This window comes from Kogia breviceps, chromosome 9, assembly GCF_026419965.1.
Source record: "Kogia breviceps isolate mKogBre1 chromosome 9, mKogBre1 haplotype 1, whole genome shotgun sequence".
NCBI lineage: Eukaryota > Metazoa > Chordata > Mammalia > Artiodactyla > Physeteridae > Kogia > Kogia breviceps.
Genome location: NC_081318.1, coordinates 1,056,696 through 1,078,086, shown reverse-complemented (window position 1 = coordinate 1,078,086; position 21,391 = coordinate 1,056,696). Strand labels below are relative to the sequence as shown.

Below are 21,391 nucleotides of genomic sequence, written 5' to 3'. Positions count from 1 at the left end.
ATTCTATCAAACATTTAGAGAAAAGCTAACATCTATCCTTCTCAAACTCTTCCAAAATATAGTAGAGGGAGGAACACTCCCAAACTCATTCTACGAGGCTACCATCACCCTGATGCCAAAACCAGACAAAGATGTCACAAAAAAGAAAACTACAGGCCAATATCACTGATGAACATAGATGCAAAAATCCTCAACAAAATACTAGCAAAAAGAATCCAACAGCACATTAAAAGGCTCATACACTATGATCAAGTGGGGTTAATCTGAGGAATGCAAGGATTCTTCAATATACACAAATCAATCAATGTGATACACCATATTAACAAACTGAAGGATAAAAACCATATGATAATCTAAATAGATGCAGAAAAAGCTTTTGACAAAATTCAACACCCATTTATGATAAAAACTCTCCAGAAAGTATGCATAGAGGGAACCTACCTCAACATAATAAAGGCCATATATGACAAACCCACAGCAAACATCGCTCTCAATGGTGAAAACCTGAAACCATTTCCTCTAAGATCAGGAACAAGATAAGGTTGCCCACTCTCACTGCTATTATTCAACATAGTTTTGGAAGTTATAGCCTAAGCAATCAGAGAAGAAAAAGAAATAAAAGGAATACAAATTGGAAAAGAAGTAAAACTGTCACTGTTTGCAGATGACATGATACTATGCATAGAGAATCCTAAAGATGCTACCAGAAAACTGCTAGAGCTAATCAATGAATTTGGTAAAGTAGCAGGATACAAAATTAATGCACAGAAATCTCTTGCATTCCTATATACTAATGATGAAAAATCTGAAAGAGAAATTAAGGAAACACTCTCATTAGCCATTTCAACAAAAAGAATAAAATACCTAGGAATAAACCTACCTACGGAGACAAAAGACGTGTACGCAGAAAACTATAAGATACTGATGAAAGAAATTAAAGACAATACAAACAGATGGAGAGATATACCATGTTCTTGGATTGGAAGAATCAACATTGTGAAAATGACTCTACTACCCAAAGCAATCTATAGATTCAATGCAATCCCTATCAAACTACCAATGGCATTTTTCACAGAAATAGAACAAAAAAATTCACAATTTGTATGGAAACACAAAAGACCCCAAATAGCCAATGCAATCTTGAGAAAGAAAAACAGTTGGAGGAATCAGGCTCCCTGACTTCAGAGTATACTACAAAGCTACAGTCATCAAGACAGTATGGTACTGGCACAAAAATAGAAATATAGATCAATGGAACAGGATAGAAAGCCCAGAGATAAACCCATGCACATATGGTCACCTTATCTTTGATAAAGGAGGAAAGAATATACAATGGAGTAAAGACAGCCTCTTCAATAAGTGGTGCTGGGAAAACTGGACAGCTACATGTAAAAGAATGAAATTAGAACACTCCCTAGCACCATATACAAAAATAAACTCAAAATTGATTAAAGACCTAAATGTAAGGCCGGACACTATAAAACTCTTTGAGGAAAACATAGGCAGAACAATCTATGACATAAAACATAGCAAGATCCTTTTTGACCTCTCTCATAGAGAAATGGAAATAAAAACAAAAATAAATGGGACCTAATGAAACTTAAAAGCTTTTGCACAGCAAAGGAAACCACAAACAAGATGAAAAGACAACCCTCAGAATGGGAGAAAATATTTGCAAATGAAGTAACTGACAAAGGATTAACCTCCAAAATATACAAGCAGCTCATGCAGTGCAATATCAAAAAAACAAATAATCCAATTAAAAAATGGGCAGAGAAGTGACTCCCACAGGCTGAAGAAGTGACTCCCACAGGCTGAGTGCTGGGGAGCTGAATCGGCAATCTCAGCGGTGGAAGCAGCAATTTATCTGTGTGCAGCCCCAAACCTGGAAGAAGATGCTAATTAAAGTGAAGACGCTGACCGGTAAGGAGATTGAGATTGACATTGAACCCACAGACAAGGTGAAGCGAATTAAGGAGCGTGTGGAGGAGAAAGAGGGAATCCCCCCACAACAGCAGCGGCTCATCTACAGTGGTAAACAGATGAACGATGAGAAGACAGCAGCTGACTACAAGATACTAGGTGGTTCAGTCCTCCACCTGGTATTGGCTCTGAGAGGAGGAGGTGGTCTTAGGCAGTGATGGACCCCCCCCCCATTTCACATCCTTGCCCTGTCACTCATTATGAGGCATCATGTATCCTCTCACACTGTGGGACACTAGAGCCACTGCCCCTTCTCCTGGATGCCCAGTCTTGCGTGTCCGTTGGTGGGAGACTGTGAGGACCCCAAGATGCAGTGTTCCTGGCCCAAAGGAGCCTTGCTGGCTATTGGGTTTTAGTTTGCAGTCCTGTGTGCTTCCCTCTGTTAATGGCTATGTCCCTGGTTGTCAATAAAATATTTCCTGGCCTCAAAAAAAAAAATTGGCAGAAAACCTAAATAAAAATTTCTCCAAAGAAGATATACAGATTGCCAACAAATACATGAAAGAATGCTCAACATCACTAATCATTAGAGAAATGCAAATCAAAACTACAACGAGGTATCACCTCACACCAGTCAGAATGGCCATCATTAAAAAATCTACAAACAATAAATGCCGGAGAGGGTGTGGAGAAAAGGGAAGCCTCTTGCACTGTTGGTGGGAATGTAAATTGATACAGCCACTCTGGAGAACAGTATGGAGGTTCCTTAAAATATTAAAAATAGTACTAGCATATGACCTGGCAATCCCACTACTGGGCATATACCCTGAGAAAACCATAATTCAAAAAGAGTCATGTACCTCAACGTTCACTGCAGCACCATTTACAACAGCCAGGACGTGGAATCAACCTAACCGTCCATCGACAGATGAATAGATAAAGAAGATGTGGCACATATATACAATGGAATATTACTCAGCCATTAAAAGTAATGAAATTGAACTATTTGTACTGAGGTGGATGGACCTGGAGTCTGTCATACAGAGTGAAGTAAGTCAGAAGGAGAAAAACAAATACCGTGTGCTAACACATATATATGGAATCTGAAAAAAAAAAAAGGTTCTGAGGAACCTAGTGGCAGAACAGCAATAAAGATGCAGATGTAGAGAATGGACTTGAGGACACGGGTAGGGGGAAGGGTAAGCTGAGATGAAGTGAGACAGTAGCATTGACATATATACACTACCAAATGTAAAATAGCTAGTGGGAAGCAGCTGCATTGCACAGGGAGATCAGCTCAGTGCTGTGTGACCACCTACAGGGGTGGGATAGGGAGGGTGGGAGGGATATGCAAGAGGGAGGGGATATGGGGATATATGTATACATATAGCTGATTCACTTTGTTATACAGCAGAAACTAACACAACGTTGTAAAGCAATTATACTCCAATAAAGATGTTAAAAATAATAATAAAATGAAAAAAATGGCAAACCTCCCCCCACCCAAAAAACAAACAAAAAAGAAATCCAAAATGAACGTATAGTATTCATGAACCAGCATGTGCCAAGAAATAAAACAAAACTTTGAAATTAATAAAGAAGAGCAGACATGCCTCGCAGGCTCGGCAGACAGAAACCCTTGCTGACTATTTACGTCACCCTGGGAGCCGAGCCCAGCACTTTGCATGCACAAGACACCCTCACAGTGGCCTCTGGGGCAGGTGCCTTCCGCTGCCCCAGGGCACCGATGAGGAGGCCTGAGGTTTACAGGGCAGGTCACGTCACACAGCTGGTAAATGACAGGCCAGATTTGAAACTAGTCTCCCTAACCCACATGGGGGGACATACAAGAGAGTCTTAACAACCTAATTAATAAAGATAATTCAGCAGCAATTGGTCAGACTCCATGAGCTAGAAACAACGTCATAACTGATCAGATATTGGGCCTCAGAGAAGGCCTTCACGATTTCCAAAGAGTAAAAATTATACAGATTGCATCTCTAATCATAACCTAATAAAATTAGAAATCAAGAACAACAGAAAATAAAACTCTCCAATCAGTTGGGCATTGAAAAGTACACTCTTCAATAATTCTTAGATTAGAGAATAAATCTAAACTGTGATTACAGAATATTTAGAAAATAATGATGTGAGAACTCTGTAAATCTGAACTGTGGAGGTGCCAGAGCGCCCCCATCATGGTGGGTGTGCACCACCCATGCTTTCACTGTCACATAAGAAATAATGAACACAGCAAACCAGGCATTTGAATTAAGGAGTCAAAAGTAAAATAGTTAAAACTTGAGGGAAGGGCTTCCCTGGTGGCGCAGTGGTTGAGAATCCGCCTGCCGATGCAGGGGATATGGGTTCGTGCCCCGGTCCGGGAAGATCCCACATGCTGCGGAGCGGCTGGGCCTGTGAGCCATGGCCGCTGAGCCTGCGCGTCCGGAGCCTGTGCCCCGCAACGGGAGAGGCCACGACAGTGAGAGGCCCACGTACCACAAAAAAAAAAAAAAAAAAAAAAAAAAAAAAACTTGAGGGAAGAAATAGAAATAAGTTATAAAAATATAAATTAGTAAACCATACAAGGGAAACAGGATTGATGAATAAAGCCAAGAGCTTGATTTCAGGGGGAAAAAAAACAGAAAAACTCTTACTAGAAGTCTAATATGGGGAAAAATAAGATACCTCTCATCCCAAAATTACCAAAAGTTAATGAAAAAGGAAACATAACCACAGATACAGTGGAAATTTAAGAGTTACAAGCTGATGACACTGCTTAGTGTATAAAAATTTGGAACTCTTAAGGAATCGAATTATGAATAAAGAAAATATAAATGACTAAACCGGCAAAGTGTGAAGAGGGAAACTATGAAGAAATAGAAAAGACTGTCAAAGAAACTTCTTTCAGGAAAAGCATGAGGCCCAGACTTTGAGGAAGCAAAGTGGCTTTGTGACCGAGCAGGACCCTACGGGGACTTTTTCCAGAACAGACCTCTACCCACTGTCCTCCGCCTGCCTTTTGTCTGTCGAGAAACTTTAGTCAAAGAGTAAATTCAATCAGAGAAGGGAGAAAATGCAGAAAGAAAGGAAAACAGTCAAGCAGGACAAAATGATAATAGTTTAGCCATTGAACAAAGTCAAGGACCTTTGGTTCCTCCTCAAGGGTAGAATATTATCTTGAGGGTTCCTCCTCAAGATACTATTCTGAGCCGTGCCCTTGGAGCTGTTTTGCAGAGACTGAAACCCCCGCCAGGTAGAAGAAGTTGACTGCACGCCGCCCACAAGCACGTAGACCCCAGACCGGCTGGAACCAGAAAGTTAGGGATGTCGACCCCCAACTACCTCACCACCAGTCAATCAGAACGTCCATGAGCCGATCACACACCCTGCAAGCCTCTCCCTCACCCCGTGTTTAAAAACCTTTCCCTGTGAGCCTGCGGGGAGTTCGGGTCTCTTAAGCACCAGCTGCCTGGACGCCTTACTTGGCGCCTGCGATAGACACTGCGCCTTCCTCCACCACAACCTGGCGTCAGTAGATTGGCTTTACTGCGCACAGGTGAAGGGACCCAGGTTCGGCTCAGGAACACCTTTGAGACTCCAAGGAGAGAACGACCCCTGGCCGGCCCCTCACAGGGCTGCGGCCGGCGCAGAGGCCCGCGGAGTGAGCATTTGGGGCCAGAACCTCCACGACCGGGAAACGCCGACAGCCGAGGGCAGCCGGGGAGCTCGCCTCCAGCGCGGTGGCCCGTGGCTTGTGAGCTAACGGCCCCGCCTGTTTCTTCTTCCCTTTCAGTGCGACACTGTGGACACAGGGTGCAGGTGCTGGCACTCCAGGAGCTCGTGAGTGGAAGCTCCATCTCATCCCTACGTTTGCAAGTCAGAGCTGCACAGGTGGGGCCGACTGACCTCTGACAAAGCAGCCACGGCAGCTCGCGGTGGGAGGCCAGCGCCTAAAAGGTGGTGCCGGGGCAGCCGCCGTCCAGAAGCAGAGGGTGGATCTGGGCACAGACCCCACACCTTGCACAGAAGTTAATCCAATATTAGATGAAAATGTAAATTGCAAAACTAAATAACTTCCAGACGATAACAGAGGAGAAAATCTAGGGGATCTGGGGCTTGGTGATGACTTTTTAGACACAGCATGAAAAACACAATCTGTAAATGGGACCTTGTTGCAATTAGAGACTTCTGCTCTGCAAAAGACAATGGTAAGACAAGCTAGAAAATATTTCAAAAGATGTATCTGACCAAGGATGTGTATATATGCTAAATATATACAAATACATTAAAAATGTATACAGAGGACTTTTAAAACTCAACGGTAAGAAAACAAACAACCCAGTTAAAAGTGGGCAGGGACTTCCCTGGTGGTCCAGTGGCTAAGACTCCACGCTCCCAATGCAGGGGGCCCCGGTCCGATCCCTTGTCAGGGAACTTGATCCCACATGCCGCAACTAAAGATCCCGCATGCCACAACAAAGATCCCAGGTGCCGCAACTAAGACCAGGCACAGCCAAATAAATAAATACTTTTTTTTTTTAAAGTGGGCAAAAGATCTGAACAGACACCTCAGCAAAGGTTCCCGGTGGCTTATCTGATTTTTATAGCTTGGGGTTAGAAGAATTGAAATATGAAAAGATGCCCACATCACATGTCAACAGGGAAATGCAACTTAAAACAATGAGATACCACTACATACCTACTGGAACGGCCAAAATTTAAACACTGACACCACCAAATGCTGACGAGGATGTGGAGCAACAGGAGCTCTCGTCACTGCTGGTGGGAACGCAAAGTGGTGCAGCCACTTCGGAAGACAGTTTGGCAGTTAACTACAAAACTACACATAATCTTACCATACGATCTAGCAATCACGCTCCTTGATATTCACAAAAAGGAGCTGAAAACTATGTCCACACACAAAACCTGCGTCTGGATGTTTATGGCAGCTTTATTCATAATTGCTAAAACTTGGAAGCAACCAAGATCTCCTTCAGCAGGTGAAGGGACAAATAAACGACGTCCCATCCAGACAATGGAATAGTACTCAGCGCTAAAAATTAATGAGCTATCAAGCCATGAAAAGGCATGGAGGAACCTTAAATGCACTTTGCTAAGTGAAAGAAGCCAATCTGAAAAGGCTGCACACTGTGTGATTCTGACTATGTGACATTCTGGAAGGGACAAAACGATGGAGACGGTGGAACGATCAGTGGTGGCCAGAGGTTAGGGGAGAAGGGCAGGAACGAACGGGTGGGGCACAGAGGATCGGCAGGGCACTGGCTACTCGACGCAGCCCGTAATAGCGGAGACATGACATCACACACTTGTCAAAACCCACAGAACGTGCAGCACCAGGAGTGACCCTGATGTAAACTGGGGGCTTCAGTCGATAATCATGTGTAAGTGGTGGCTCCTCAAGGCAACCTGTGTACAGCCGGAGCCAGGTGTTGGCCACAGGGGCGCCGTGGGGAGGGCCGGCAAACACGTTCGTACGGGGAACTCTCTCCGCTTTCGACCGTCTTTCTGTAAACGGACAGCTGCTCTAAAAGCAAAGTGAGGAGTCAGCTGCTTTTGTCTGAAGCGTAGACGGCCCTGGGCAGATGCTCAGTGTCTTAAGAACTTTAGGAGGGCTTCCCTGGTGGCGCAGTGGTTGAGAGTCCGCCTGCCGATGCAGGGGTCACGGGTTCGTGTCCCGGTCCGGGAAGATCCCACGTGCCGCGGAGCGGCTGGGCCCGTGAGCCGTGGCCGCTGAGGCTGCGCGTCCGGAGCCTGCGCTCCACAACGGGAGAGGCCACGACAGTGAGAGGCCCGCGTACCGCAAAAAAAAAAAAGAAAAAAAAAAGAACTTTAGGAAAAGGGCATCCTCTCCTCCAAAGATGGTCCCGCACAGGACAGTTCAGGAGAATTTTGAAGAGTGATGATCATATTCCAACTCAGCTGACTGGTGTTCTGTGTCTAACATCTCAAATATGGGATTTTTAATTCCTTAAAACCGGGGGCGACCGGGCAGAGGGGAGAGGCGCCGCGCAGAAGGCTAAGCTCTGGCTGGCGCCTCGCCCTGCGCCCTGCGGCCCTTGCGCGTGCTGGCCTGCAGCAAAGAAGAAAACAGACGTCCGGGCCACAGTCCTGCAGCCCGAGAGGCCGGTGGAGGAGCGTCCAACCAACTCTGCAAAATTGGGGTTGCAGATAGAGTTATGGGTGGGGAGACCCGTGCCCACAGCCAGGTGCTGATTCAGGTGTGGTGACCTTGTCTCAGCTGGAGATGGCCTCGCCCCGTCACTCTCGCTCTGGGAGCTCCTCTCGCTGGGGCCAGGAGGCAGCGTCAGTGTCAGGTTAAGTCCTTCCCTTCGAAACCGTGTGAGGCCAGCGTCCTGTGGGTGCAGCACTGGACTCAGCTGAGCAGGGAAAGTACCGCCGACATTTCAACTGACGGCTTCCCCAAGTCACAAATAACACAGCTCATCCACAAGGCCCCTCGCTTACAAGCATCTGTCTCCTCTGCTTCAGAGCAAAATGAAAATATCTATCACGAGTGACGCCAGCAGTATCGACCGGCCCTGGGCCCAGCCATCTCCGTGGTTTCCGCTCACCGGCAGTTAAAAAATTCCTCTCTCCTTAAAGCAATGTTAATAAAGACCCCAGAGACTGTTGACTCAGACGGACACATTTATTTGTCACCGGGGCTTCACATAAAATTTAGCCTAAATGGTGTGTGTTTCAAAGCAGGTCTATAAATAAAACATCACTCTGGGTTTTTCATCTTTATTCCGACACCCTGCAGAGCGCAATATTAGAGCGGTTCCACTGGGGAGTTCTTCTAACCCCAAGCTATAAAAATCAGATACGCCACCGGGAACCTTCCTACGAGCCAGCGTGGGTGTGGTGGGCGAAGCTGGCGATTCATTGCTGTGATGGAGAAAAGACCAGCTGGGCGTGTCCGGGGGGGCAGGGCGAGACGGGCGCCGGACCCGCCCCCGCGCGGGAAGTCCCAGGGGGAGGCCAGCCAGTTCTTCAGAGGCGGCGGAGCGCGGGACATGCACCCACTCTTGGCTGGAAACGCAAAGGACATCGTCCACATCTTCCCCATGTGCCAGCTGGTCCAAACTGAGGGCAGAACCAAGCTCTGAAGTCTGTGCACATTGTTTGGGGCAAAGGCAGACCTCAGAGGACCTGAATCCCGTCCCCCGAATCGATGGACAAGACGCCAGAAACTCAGAGAGGCCATCCCTTCTGCAAAGGGCCCTGACGGCTAGAACTGCTGATTGTCAGGCCAATGAGAGGGGATGGCAAAGGATAAAGCGACTGCCTCTAGGTTAAGACAAACCACCTGAATTTGGTCTTCAATTCTTTTTTTTTTTTTTTTCCAGTACGCGGGCCTCTCACTGCTGCGGCCCCTCCCATTGCGGAGCACAGGTTCCGGACGCGCAGGCTCAGCGGCCACGGCTCACGGGCCCAGCCGCTCCGCGGCACGTGGGATCCTCCCGGACCGGGGCACGAACGCGTGTGCCCTGCATCGGCAGGCGGACTCTCCACCACTGAGCCACCAGGGAAGCCCTGGTCTTCAATTCTGATGGCACCTCTTAAGGCCCCCGTGGCCCATGGAGGGAAGGACCGCCGGGAACGGAGGGGGCTGGAAACCTCATCACAAAGGGGAGGGGCGGGGGGCTCAGAGCAGCCAACAGTCCTGAGTGTTCTCCCGTCTCAGCGGGGACCCGCCTCACAGGGACAGGACAAGAGCACGAAGCGGGTCGGGGAATCCGCGGGGCTTCCTAAGGGGCTGCTCATGGGAAACACCCTCCCTTTCCTCCTCCGTTTCCCCGACAGGAGGAACTCTGGGCCGAAGCACGGCAAGGAAGCGTCCTGGGTTCAGAGCGGAGGCGTCCTCTTCCACTGCAGCTGACAAGGCGAGCAGCATCGGGCAGAGGCAACCGCTCCTCTGAACATGGCTCTGACCCGGGACCCCTGTCCCAGGAGGGCCTCCGAGGCCCCGTTCACAGGGACCTGCTTACGAAGGCCCCAAGTGTGGCCCCGAGTCAGAGCCAACAGAGGTGTCCCTGACCCCATGATGGCAATTTCCATTCTTGAGCCCCAAAGAAGACAGAGTGTAGACTCCCCAGGCTTGGAGAGGGTGCCTCTGGTGTATTCGGGTGACGCCAGGGCTAAGAAGCCCTCTGCGTCAGGACACTGAGGGTGGAGCAGGAAGCCTCCAGCGCCTGACTCAACTGTCCAGCTACCCAGCTTCACCTAATGAAGATGCGCGATTCTCACTGTCTTAGGCGATGAAAGCATTGCAGCCAAAGTTCAAAGGGCAAATACAGACGTTGACAGGCCCTCAGAATGTAGGGCCCCGTGGGCCAGATCTCACTTTACTGGGCTGAATCTCTCCCAGAGTCTTCTGGATCCCGAACATCTAATCGCCTGTGTCTGCTGTGCCCGACGCTGCTGTCAGAGCAGCCAGCGAAGGGCTCTGCTCCTGCCGGGCCCTGCACCACTCAGGCCAGCCTGGGCTCCGCTCTGGAGCTGCCGGATGGGCCCCGTCTCTGTGGCTGGGGGCTGGGGTGTGAGTGACTGCCCCCCGGGAGGCAAGTGGGAGCCATGAGACACCCTGGGCGGTGCTTCTAGAGCCGTATGTGCATAGGGGCCACCTGGGATCTTGTTAAAATGCAGATTCTGACTCAGGAGATCCTGCATTTCTAGCAAGCTCCTGCGTGGAGGCCGCAGAAAGCTAGCACCTAATCGTCCCACCTTAAATTAAAAGAATCAGTGCACAGGGAGAGCAGCTCGGTGCTCTGTGACCACCTAGAGGGGTGGGATAGGGAAGGCGGGAGGGAGACGCAAGAGGGAGGGGATACGGGGATATATATATATGTATAGCTGATTCACTTTGTTATACAGCAGAAACTAACACACCATTGTAAAGCAATTATACTCCAATAAAGATGCTAAAAAAAAAAAAGAATCAAGAAGAAATGAATTCATCATATTTAAAAAAGGAAACTGTAGAGGGAAAAAGGGCAGCTATTCAAAGCATTCTTCATCAGACTTCTCTTACTCTGAGTAATTATAAAACCTCTTCTCCCAAGGATGAGAGGATTATTTCCCCACAAAACGTATTTTGTACTTTTGTCATAATTTTCAATATATGCACTATAATTATGGCATATTGGGACAGAATTTATTAAGCTATTGAGTACATTTGTGACACAAATGATTGGATTTAATTTACATTTATTTATTACATCTATCTTTGCATCTGTATGTCTACCATCTATTATCTCTGTGTCTATTTACCCATCATCCATCCCTCCATCTATCCATCCAGCCATCCACCTACCATCCGTCCATCCATCCCTCCCTCCATCCGTCCATCCACCCATCCATCCGTCCGTCCATCCATCCATCCATGCATCCACCATCCACATGCTCTGCCTGCAGAGGAGGACAAGGCTCAGTCAGTTCACAGTTCAGCTTCCCCAGAGTGTCCCATAATGTGGAGCAGGAGGAAGTGACCCAACACAGCTGCCTAGAGACAGGAAAACCGAGACCCAGAAACACAGGTGACTTGCTGAAGGGTACTGGTGAGCAAAAGCCTTCCTTCCACCCCATGGTTCCTGCTGCACATCGTTCAGCCCCATAGCCAGGCCCCTCCGCTCCAACTGAGACGGGCTGGGACCCGGGACTCGTTGCTGTACTGCTGCAATGCTTGCACCTGGACACACCTCTCCTTGAGCAGCAAAATACAGAGAAACTGTAGGCGACTAAAAATAACTGCATGCACGAGCAGCTGGGGCAAATTCTAAACCCCAAAGATACAAGGAGACCAAAAAACCCAACTGCCACTTTTGAAGAGCCCGGAGCAAAGGCAGGGAACTGCGCATGCCCCCTGCACACACCACCGCCAGAGGGGTGGGCAAAGCACCTAAGCCGCGCCTCTGGCTCCCCTGGACACACCCCTACCCTCACCCCGTATAAGGAACGAGCTCGCCCCTCGGCGCGGGGAAGCGCGCAAGCAAGGGAACCCGCTGTGTGTTCTCACTGCCCCCGCTGCAGCAGGGGCCCCAATACAGCCTGGCCTGAGTTCCTCGTGTGGCCTCTAGTCAATTTCTATTGACTGGGTAACGTCAAGAAGCCCGGTCGGTTAACACAATCACTCCGTTGTCCGACACCCCTGCTCTTTCCTGCTTCGTTGGTGGGGACCCTGGCTGGGGTTCAGGAGACCCAAAGGCCAGTTCTCTAGGGGGCGCCCCCCATCACTGGGCGCACGTCTCCTGAAGCCTCTGGGCCTCAGCTTTTGCTCCTCTTGAGATGAAGCCGCAGACGGTTTCCCGGTCACGCTCTAAGAGCCGCCACTGTTGGCCCCGGGGCTGGTCACGTTTTACACGTGGAACGCCCCCTCTTCCACATCTGCCGCGTGGAGTCCCGGCCGCGCGGGGCAGCCCTGCCCTCCCTAAACACATTGGTTCACGGTGCTCGGACCCCTCTTGCCCCGGAGGCTCTGCCACCCCCCACACGTGGAAATGCATCGCGCCAGAGGCCAGCTTCCTCAGAAGACCTGGATGCAGGCTTCCCTGCCCCCGTGTCCTAGGGGTGCCCACCCGCCGCCCCACGTCCGCCTGGGCCGGTGAGGAGCTCCCCCGGGCGGCCGGGCCCGCGTCCCAGCTCAGAGGCTTAGCCCGGGAGCTGCGGCCACAGACGGGCGGTAACGGTGCCGCCGCACGAGCCCGGGGACGGATCGGGGAATCGCACCGCCTTTGCAGCTGCCCCGGGTGAACCCAGACGGCTGCGCGCAGGCGGCCCGCGGGGCGGGGGCGGGGGCGGGGGCGGGGAGCCCGGGGCGCGTGCGCGGAGGGATGCGTCCCGGCGCCCGGCGGACGCCGCACCTTCTCGAAAACGCTTCCTCGTGCCCCCTCGACCGCAATTCTGAACTAGTCATAGCATACGCCGTGTTCAACGGAAGCCCTTAAAGCGGGTCTGATTTTTTAACATGCGATCACAAACGCCTTGCAACCCAGCGGCCCTGACGGCTCTCCGGACACCGCCGCGTTCGGCGCGGGGTCCCTGCTCTGCGCTCCTCCGTGGGTCGGAATCCTCGCCCGGAACGTCTTGGGCGGCCTCACGCACGTCACGCGGCTGAAGTGCTTGCAACGCGCTCCGTGCTCTCCCACGCGGCTGAGGGCCGGCGGCGTCCGTTCCGACGGCGTTCCTTCTGAAGGGGCTTTTGCCTGGGCGACACGCACCAAGGGGCAGAGGCGCTGGACACCTTCCCGGGGCGGCCTCGCCCACGGGGAGGCCACGTCCTCGGACGCGCGCGAGACAGAGAACCAGCGTGTGTCTCCCAGCGCTGCGCACGGGACACGGCTACTTGTGGAGGAAATGTCTATGTCAGTGCGAATATTAAGTCTTTTGGTCGCCCACGTATCTGCTTGCCTTCCTGTGTTTAGACACTTCTTTTGGCAGGAGGCAGAGGGCAGCTTCCCGCACACAAGCCCGGATGCTGACCCAGACGATGGCTTTCTCCCCAGCCGGATGGCGAGGGTGCAGGGGCCAAGGCCGGCCCCCTGCATGGACCAGGGCTGGGAGCAGAGGAAACAGCACTATTCTGACAGCTGCAGGGGCTACAGCCAGAGGGGGTCTCTAGACGCCGTGGTGTAAACATGAGCGGCCACGGCTCGAGGACATGGTCTCAGTGTCTCCCAGGCTGTAGGGCCTGGTTCCGGAGCTCTCCCGGCAGGCCTCGGATCCGACCAACACCTCTCGGAAGGAATTTGCTGCCTTACACTAGGCTCTGCTGCTTATCCGTACGGATCCCGACTGACCAGATGCTGGAGGCGAGGGACGAGGTCTCCAGAGGGTGACGCTCAAGTAACAGTCAATGCTCTTTCTAAAAGGCAGGTCCAGGAAAGAGGTTTCGTTCTGCTGGGGAGGGCGTGCAAGTTTGGGGCCTGAGCTAACTGCCAGGGCAACAGCGGTCTCTGCTCTCCACACAGCACCCAGGCTTCTTCCAAGTAAATGCTGAACACTTAGAGAAAGGCAGCTTAAACGGGAGCTGGACTGTCTGTCTCCCCTGTTTACAGAGGCCCAGGCAGGCATCTGTTTGGGCTGAAAGCACTCCTTCTCACACCAACTCCACGGCCACTGGGGGAACTTGACAGGCATCTCAGTGGGTCATGAATGAATCCAAAAATGCAAGTCCTTTTCAACATCTTATGGATAATTCCATAAACTCTGGTTTTTATATATGACTGAGGGCTCTTTACAGCAAATTGTTAGAAGGTTAGCTTTGGTAAACTAAATTCAGTAAATGCCTGGAGTTTACCACTGATTCTGACCCCGTGCTCAGCAACGTTCCAGAGCTCCTACTGTATACAGTTGGCCCTCCATATCTGTGGGTTCTGCATCTGCAGATTTAACCAACCAAGGATCAAAAATATTTGAAAAGAATTCCAGAAATTTCCAAAAAGCAACCTTGAATTTGCCACGCACCAGCAACTAGTTACATAGTGCTTACATTGTGTTAGGTGTTATAAGTGACCTAGAGATGAGTTAAAGTGTACTGGAGGATGTGCACAGATTATACACAAATACTACAAGGGACTTGAGCATCTGTGTATCCGCTCCCAGCAAGCGGTCCTGGAACCAGTCCCCTGTGGATACCGAGGGCCAACTGCAGAAGCAGGTGCCTAAAATGGGAATTCATCAGTTCCACTGTTAGCAAACTGGTTTAGGTTGGCCTTGGTTTTCTATTGCTACATGTTATTTTGCAATATGTCAGATTTACCGAAAAGTTGTACGAATATCGCATTAGAATCCTGTAAGCCCTTCATCCAGATTCCTACAATATTTTATCACACTGTATTCTTCCTGCCAACCTCTCTATATATTTATATTTACACTTATATTTTATTTTATTATTCTTAACCAATCGAGAGGCAGTTGCAGACATGATATCCCTTTAGCCCTAAAAACTTCGGTGTGTATTTTCCAAAAACAAAGGCATTCTCCTACATAATCGTAGTACAATTATCGAGATCATGAAATTAACACTGATATGGTACCACTATCTAATCAATAGAATTTATTTGGATTTGTCCAATTATCCCGATAACATTTTCTATGACAAGATAAAGGCTGGATCGCGCATCCCATTGGGTGGTCGTGTCTCTTTAACCACCTCTAATTAAGAACAAGTTCTCAGTGTTTCCTTGTCTCTCATAATATTAATATTGATATTGATATTTCTACCATGTGCCAGCCAGTTATTTCACACTGTGTCCCTCTATTCCAGTTTGTCTGAGAGGCAAGTTTCGCACTTTGGCAAGAAGGCTGCAGAAGGGCGTGCAGCAAGGGGCGGGGGTGCTCCCTGTTCCTCAGCACGGCAGGTGCTGTGGACGTGCGTAACGTGCTAGGGTGGCATCGGCCAGGTCTCGCCATGTAAACGTCACCGTGTTCCCGCTGGCGTTAATACCTGTGGCGAGATCCCCCCTGTTATCCCTCAGAATTGTACCCACTCATCTTCACAGGCACTGGTGATCCTTGTCTGGATCAAGCACTATCAAGATTTATTTGATTTTACTATAAAGAATATCAAATGTGAGGAGATTTTAGGTATTAATAGCTATGGATGTCGGATGCGAGACGTGCCTTTTACTCTCCCTTCCCTGGAGTAACCAGGGAGGAGGGGAGGGGTCTGAGCAGACGAGTCGTCTGCGCCTCAGTCTCTGCTGCTGTCGTGTGCATGGGACAGGCATGTGACTGCGGTCTCTGCAGGTTCCCCTCTCCGTCTCCTCCGCCCCCACCTGCCCAGAGTCGCTTTGGTCTGTGGCCTCTTCCCGGGGCAGCAGACGAGCATGGCACCATCACGTGTGGGACCCTTCCCGCTCCACTGCAGGGTCACCTCACTCTCCTCCCCACTGCATCCCGAGCTCTGCTCTGCACCACCGAGAACCTGCCACTTCCTGGGCGCCCCATCCTTCCTGCAGAGCTGGGTCTCCGCTTGCTGGGTCCACCCTTCAGTGAGAGAGCTTCCTTTGGCATTTGGAGAGTTATGGTCCAAACCTGCAGATTCTCTCATGATGAGCTGTCATGAAAATGCTTCTTTTTCACCCTATTTGGAAGAATATCTTTGATGGATATAAAACTCTGGGTTGACTTTTCCTCCCTCTTGCAGAACTTTAAAGATGTTAAGTTGTCTTCTGGCCTCTACTGTTTTTGGTGTGAAATGAAGTCACCTGCCATCCATGTCACTGCTCCTCAGAAAGCAATGTGTCTCTCTTCCCAGTGGCTTTTCTTTTTTTTTAAGATTTTCTATCTTAGACATCTTAGTTGGACTGTGATGTTCTTAGCTGGTTCTCTTGTCATTTATCCTGCATGGAGTTCTCTGAGCTGCTTTTCTCACAGATTTGGAGGGGGGCGCGTACATTCTTTCTTTTCCCCGCGTCCCATTCCATCTCTCTTCTTCCTCCTCTGGGATCCCTCTTACATGAGTGTTAGACCACCTGATAGCGTCCTACATATCACCTTGGCTCTGTGTATTTTTTTCACTGTTTTTCTCTGTTCTTCAGATTGGATATTTTCTATTGGTCTTTCTTCACATTTGCCAATCCTTTATTCTGCAGTCTTGAATCTGTAGTTAAGTCCATCCAGTGACTTTAAAAAATTTTACATGTACTTTTGTTTTCTAAAATTTCTACGTGGTGTTTTGCACGGTCTTCATTTTTCTGCTGAGTTTCCCCATGTATCCAATCATTATGACCATATTTTCCTTTTAAGTTTTTGGACATATTTGTGATAGTTGTTTTAAAGTCCCTGCCTGGTTTATCTCAGAGTTTGTGTCTGTTGACTACTTTCTTTCTTTCTTTTTTCATTTTGGGGCACATTTTCCTGCTTCTTCACATGTTTAGTAATTTTTTGATTGTATACTGGACATTTTGAATGGACATCATAGAAACCTAGTTACACCTATTAGTTGCTTTTTAAATTAGAAATAACCGTGAGTTACCACTATCTGCATTCACTATTATCTGTTTCTCTTTTTCTAGAGCTGTTCAGTTATCCCTAGAATGTGCACCAACACTATTTTGACATGGACGTGTTGCAATCCAAAAGTGAGCTAATCGTATGTCTACAACTAAAGTAAACGCATATTCTTTTTACTTTAACTCGTCACCACGGTTTCTTGTACAGGGATGCTTAATGGTCATCACTGAATCTTACTACTTCCATGATGCTACTACATCAAAGTCTGAAAAGGTATTTTGCTGCAACTAATTAAAAACAAAACAAAACAAGACAGATTTACTGGGCCAAGCTCTCTGTCTTCCCGGGGACGTAACACACGCGATCACAGGCCCCGCGGGTGTTGCTGCCTCCACACGACGCCCCGGGACCTGTGAAGCTGCTCCCTTTCCTCCTCCCCACACCCAGTCGTGTCACCAGATCCCACTGAACTTCCTACTAATTGCTCTCCGATCACCCCGCTTTTCCTCCCCAGCCACGACACCTCTGCCTTCCCGGATGTCACACAGACTCCTCGCTGCTCTCCTAATGCCAGCAATCCTCACTTCCGACACCTCTTCTGGCTCTGAAGCCAGACTGAGACCTGTAAATCGCAAGTCTGACCACACGAAACCCTGGGCGGGGCCCCTCCAAGGCCTCTCACTCCCTCCGAGAACTTCCGAGTCCTCGGGGAGCACAGCGCGCTCTCCCGATGAACGAGTCCTTCAGGCTGCCCCCCGCCATGACCCCATCTCTCGGCTGCCCTCCCACCAGGCCCCATCACCTGCATTTTCTTCAGCGCACCTGTTCTCGTTCACTTTTGGACCTTTGGCACGTGTTTGCCTCTCTCACCCCCACGCTGACCTCCTTTACTTGAGTAATTCCTCCTCATCTTTCAGAACCCATCCCAGGCACCTTCTCCAGGAAGGCCTCCTGGTGCTCCGTGTACCTTAGGGCAGAGGTTCAGGCCTGAGGCTATCTTGACACTCGTTCCACATCTAAAGAGCTGAGGTCCTCTGTGAGTGCCACTGTTGCAGGTCCTGAACAGGAGTGACACCACGAATGGAGAGCACTCACCACACGCAGGTGAGTGAGGAGGGGGTTGCAGGACCTCTTGCTTCCGGAGTGTGAGGGGATCTGAGGATTTCACGAGGAGGTGAAAAGGTATGAGAATATGCTTATCTTCGAGCTTTGGAGCAGCTCGTGTGGCCACACTGGGCTCCCCATCGTCTATACGGTGGAGCCCGACCCAAGGGTCTGGCGAGAGGAGACGGCCATCTGCGGTGCGGCTCTGGTGGCCTCGCTTTCCCAATGCTCTAGGGTGACCCGGGCGCGAGGCACCGGACGGAGGGCTTCCACCTCGTACACTCGGGCGACAACGTTCAAAAAGGCAGAGAGCGGCCGGGTGGGCTCATTAGTCCAAAGCTTCCGCTCCAGACCGGCCCCCGAGTCTGTTCACCGCTGGGAGCGAGGCTGGCCTCTGGCTCTGGGGTGAGCGAGTCCCGAGCCCACGGAGCTGCGAGGGGGTGGACGGACCCACGCTCACAGAGGGCTGCAGAGGCGGCCTGAGCGGCCCTGCGCTGTGCCCTCCCCCCCATCCGTCCTCCGCCACCCGACGGCGGGAGCCTGGCAGCGACCGGGGCTCCTCAGCCCCGACCACAACCGCGGGGGTGACCGGGGCACTGAGTTACTGTTGGACACGTCCCCTGTCCTCTCTCCCTTGCTTCGCTTTCCTCTGACGACGTCGAGCTAGAATCTGGAAACAGCGTGACGTACGGAGCCTTCAGATCTGAGGCCAAACGCACGGCGGGGCTGTGCCACGTTTTCCCGTCCAGCGTGACCGCAGCCGTTCAAAGGCGGGAGCCGCTCTCCGCGTGGGACAGAGGCTCCGGACGGCGGGCAGCCCCCGGCTGCTGGCCACTCAGGCTGCCGAAAGCACGCGACCGCGTCTGAGGAAAGGCGTCCTCTGTTCTGGACAGTTGCAGTTTCAGAAAAACTGGAGCACCCGCTGCGTGGAAAATCCCACGTGAACGAAGGTGAAAATGCAGGGGAACAGGGAGCCGTGGAGGAGAAGGGTGTGGGTGCAGTGCTGAGTGGGTGAGTGACGTCCCACCCGGCGGGTCTCGGGGACGCTTGGTTTCCTGGGGTGACCGCCGGCCACAGGCCTCAGGCGATCGCTCAGCCGCGTCTGCTCGGGAGAGGGGAGGGTCAGGTATGAGAAAGAGGCCGCCAGGCACGGCCGCCCTCCACGCCCCACCACGTGCCGGGCGTGGGGATCGGACGCTGCCCCTTCCCGTCGGATGGGGAGGAGGGACCCGGGGGGCCGCCACACGCAAGATGCAAAGGCAGGATGCGGACCCAGGTCTGTCTTGCACCAGACGCTACCACGTTCAGCATCAGACCTACCACAGCAATACGTTAAACAGTAAATGTCTGGGCTGTGCCAGAGTGCTGGAACTGCAAGAAACCCTCCTCCCCACGTTCTGTTTAATATCAGAGACCCATCGTCTTGCTGGCCCGCTGAGCACGGTCTCTTTTTAATGCAAACAACCACCTTTTGGGGGGGCTCCAACTCGTTATGCGGGATGATCTAACCTCTAATAGTGAAACGGAGAGTTTTTAAATCTACGGATCTAGCCGACGAGAAACAACTGCCGGGTCAGGACGGCCACACGGGCACTAAAGGCGAATGAGCCGGGTCCTCGAGACCGCGAGGGCACCCGGAGCGGAGCCGGGAGCGCCCAGGGCCTCACCACTCCCTCGGGAGCCCCACGGGTGCACGCGACGCCGACTGGAGTCAAAATTAAGCTCCTCGGCCACACTAGCCACACTCGAACTGCTCAGTAGCCTAAGCAGCGGCTGCCACGTTGGCGGCACGATCTAGAGCATCTCGCCGTCGTCCGGGGAGCTCGGGGCCAGCGCGGCCCTAGGGACCGGCCGCGGGTTCCGCTAAGTGCTGTGAGTACGTCTGCACGGAACTCACCGAGGGTCAGAAGCCTCTGCGGGCAGAACGTGCCGACGGCAGGAGAATCAGCCGGAGGGGCCGCGTTGCCCCCACCCCCTCTCGCCTCCTGCCCGGACCCCTGCGCGGATGGCACCCTCACAAGCTCCACAGTGGCGTCTGTGCCCTTGGAGGCTCCTGTCAAGAGGACACGTCCCTAAGACACCAAGCCCTGTCGCGTGACGGTACAGCTGCCCGCCGTCCTGAGCCACCAGGGGAGGACCAGCCGGAACCGGGCTCCGAATGAGCCCCACTGACGGCTCCCCGCAGCCCAGGGCTGTGGCCGCGGCCCAGGCTGGGTGTGGAACGGGGCGCCCGTCAGCGGGAGCAGAGAGTGGGGAGGGGGAGCTGAGACTAGGGGCCCCCCGAATGGGTTCAGGTGCCCCTTTCTGCCCCGGGTCTCCCAGGCACGCCACCAGCTCCCATTTGGTTCTGTCCACATGCTGTGGTTGCCACATCAGGCGCACAGCTAAGAAAAGCCACCAGAAAAGTGTGCGACTGCGGGTGGGCTTGTCTCCACTCGGGGGCCCCTGCCCTCCCCACCAGAAGCCCGAGGCTCCCCGCTGCCAGGCCCCAGGCTAAGCCGGGGCTCAGGGCAGGGGTGCAGCTCCCAGCACACCAGGAGGAGCAGGACACGGCGCCCTGCTGGGACCTCCGCAACCCCGGGCTCGCTTCTGAACGTGGGGACAGGAGCAGGAGAAAAGCGGGGAGAAGCCCTTGAATCATTTCTCAGAACCACAGAGCGAGCACTTAGCTGCTCCCAAACTCACTTCCAGGGAAGTGGAGAAACGTTCTCCAACCTTCTGCTCCTGTAAAATAACCAAACCAGCTTTCTGAAGTCTCGTCAGTGGCTCATGACTCATGAGAGCTTTTTAATTTATTTTTAAAATAAATACATATATTTATTTATTTGGCCGCGTTGGGTCTTCATTGCTGCAGGTGGGCTTTCTCTAGTTGTGGCGAGCGGGGGCTACTCTTTGTTGCGGTGGCTTCTCTTGTTGCAGAGCATGGGCTCTAGGCGTGCGGGCTTCAGCAGTTGTGGCTCGCGGGCTCTAGAGCGCAGGCTCAGTAGTTGTGGCACACGGGCTTAGTTGCTCCGCGGCACGTGGGATCTTCCCAGACCAGGGCTCGAACCCGTGTCCCCTGCATTGGCAGGCGGATTCTTAACCACTGCGCCACCAGGGAAGGCCTCATGAGAGCTTTTATAGATCTTTTTTCCAAGAAGACACTCCAAAAAAAAAAGGGTAAGACCCAGCTCGTCCTTAGGGAGCAAGTTTTCCTCACCCGGGAGGTTCGGCTGGAAGACTTGCTCACACACCGAGTGAGACCATGGACACCAAGAACACCATAAACCACTTTTTTCCACACCGTTTCACACATGCGTATTTCTGTCCCGAGGCAAGGATTCTGCACTTCACCACTGTGACACATCTGTACACAAATGAGAAGCTCTTAATTACTAACTCT

General features: G+C 51.5%; 1 protein-coding gene and 1 pseudogene across 7 annotated transcripts in view; one reads left to right on the top strand and one right to left on the bottom strand.

The window, feature by feature from the left end:
* PTPRN2 (protein tyrosine phosphatase receptor type N2) overlaps positions 1-21,391 on the bottom strand; it is a 697,234-nt gene that overhangs the window by 268,461 nt on the left and 407,382 nt on the right. The window lies entirely within an intron of this gene.
* LOC131762844 (NEDD8 pseudogene) lies at positions 1,848-2,415 on the top strand (annotated as a pseudogene).